The following is a 2,131-nucleotide window of genomic DNA, read 5'->3' as shown; positions in this document are numbered from 1 at the left end:
TTCAGTAAGTTCTGTAGTGCTTTTCTGCTGGAATCTAACAACTTACTTGGACATTTCATATGAAACAATATAAGATACATGGCTGGGTGTTAAATGTGTTTCTGCTTTAAAACAAACACACTTCCTAACTGAAATGTCACAAGTAAAATTATTTAGGTGTTTTCACTTCTGTTGTACTTGCCTTTAGCTCTGGAATTAAGAATATACTGCAATGGGTGTATATATACATGAGGTTTGTTCAGTAAGTTCTATAGTGCTTTTCTGCTGAATCTAGCAACTTACTGGGACATTTCATCTGTAACAATGAAAGATACATGGCCGGGTGTTAAAAGTGTTTCCTCTTTAAATTAAACACACCTCTTAACTGAAATGTCACATGTAACGTGATTTAGGTATTTTCAACACTTTTGTACTTGCCTTTAGCTCTGAAAGTGAGAATACACTGCAATGTGTGTATCTTTACATGAGGTTTGTTCAATATGTTCTATAGTGCTTTTCTGCCAGAATCTAGCAACTTACTTGGACATTTCATATGTAACAATGAAAGATACATGGCCGGGTGTTAAAAGTGTGCCCGGAAGGGTGATGTGGCTGGACCAGCACTGGCCTCACTATGTCTGTCATCTTCAATTTTCAGAGTCTGTTGACTGTAATCTTGCTTCTTATATGTATGTGTGCTTTTATCCGATCCCTGGCACCCAGCATCCTGGACAGAAATAAAACTTGACTATTGGGTATATTTTGGAAGTGTGCTCGAATTGGTGAACGCAAGAGTCCTTATGTCGCCATATGCTGTATACTGATGGCCTTCAGCATCCTCTTCATACAGTAACTTTGGAAACTACCAGCATGTGATTGCCATCAGACTGTAAACAAGCACTTGGCCTCCAGAAAATATTGGGAAGAATGTTTAAGCTGTTTTTCTCTGAACATGGAATGAGATAAATTTCAAGATGCTGTTCTGTATTTTTATGCTATTGGACCAATGAGCTGTATGAATTATTAAGATGTAACAGTTTAATACACAGGAATGTGATTGTAGCCATCAACCTCGGTCCTCTCACTCCAGGATTACACTCTGCAAATGTCATTCTGTTCTGTCAGGACTGCTTTTCCTAAGGTTCTTGGGGAATGAAGTAGAAACCCAGTGGCAAATTCCACAGGCTTTGACTAAGGCTTCAAAATAATGTCTTCACAGAATGAGACCTTCTAGTGACTGGCCTATTTTTATTGAAAAAAAAAAGTTCTATTTTTGTTGCTGTTACTGTTCTTATGGATTGCATTCATATTTAAACCCTTTTGATTGCTAACCAGAGTATCTCTATTCTTGGCAAATTCTGTAATTTATTACAGGTGTTTAAAATATTTTAAACAAAACTCTGTATTTCTTTAATTAGCATAAGACTTGGGCTTCTAGTCACAAAACTCTAGCTGCCATCCTATGACAGAAGAGTATCTTAGAATGAAAAGCAGCAAGTAGAATGATGAGCGAGTAACCGTCATGCCTTTTTTGTTCTCTGTAGTGTTAAGTCTTCCAAATAGAGCATCCACTGTAGTTACCCACATGTGTAATTTGTGGTATTTGTAAAGCAGCACTTTAAATCTACTTTATGTTCTGTCAGCTTGAACTGGAATCTCTTTTGTAACTTTGTAGGTGATGAACACATATCTGCTTAGACCGGGTACTATGCTCTAAGTATATTTCAGCTTTGACCCAGAGTGTGGATAGACTTGAATGTCAAAGGATACTTACTAGTTTGTGTCAAACATTTCTTCAGGTTCAGCTGAAAATTAGTTACTATTTCAAAGCAAAGAGGAATTACCCCTAGCTGAAAACACTACTATACATAGCATTTATAATTACTGGGTTTGACTGCTTTTTTAAAACTTAAAAAGAAAAAAAGAACTTAAAAGTGAAGTTTCTATAAAAAGAAAGCATTGAACTCAGAGCCTCGTTTTAAAGCAGTATATCACAGTGTAGCCCAACTAGCCTCCAGAGCTAGCTAGACCACCAGCTTTGAAAGAGTGTCCTAAGCTGTACGGATTACAGTCGAGTATAACATCTAGGAAAACATACTAGGTGGTTTTTAGGGGTTGCTTGTTTTCAAAAAGATCTTTGGAATGTGTATAG

General features: G+C 36.8%; 1 pseudogene; it reads left to right on the top strand.

Annotated features, from left to right (window-relative positions):
- Positions 1 to 613: 613 nt before the first annotated feature.
- LOC114636501 lies at positions 614 to 832 on the top strand (annotated as a pseudogene).
- The last annotated feature ends 1,299 nt before the right edge of the window (positions 833 to 2,131 follow it).

The sequence above is a fragment of the Grammomys surdaster genome, unplaced genomic scaffold (genome assembly GCF_004785775.1).
Source record: "Grammomys surdaster isolate TR1022 unplaced genomic scaffold, NIH_TR_1.0 124426, whole genome shotgun sequence".
Lineage (NCBI taxonomy): Eukaryota > Metazoa > Chordata > Mammalia > Rodentia > Muridae > Grammomys > Grammomys surdaster.
Note: the sequence above shows the minus strand (reverse complement) of the source record. Positions and strands in the feature narration are given on the sequence as shown.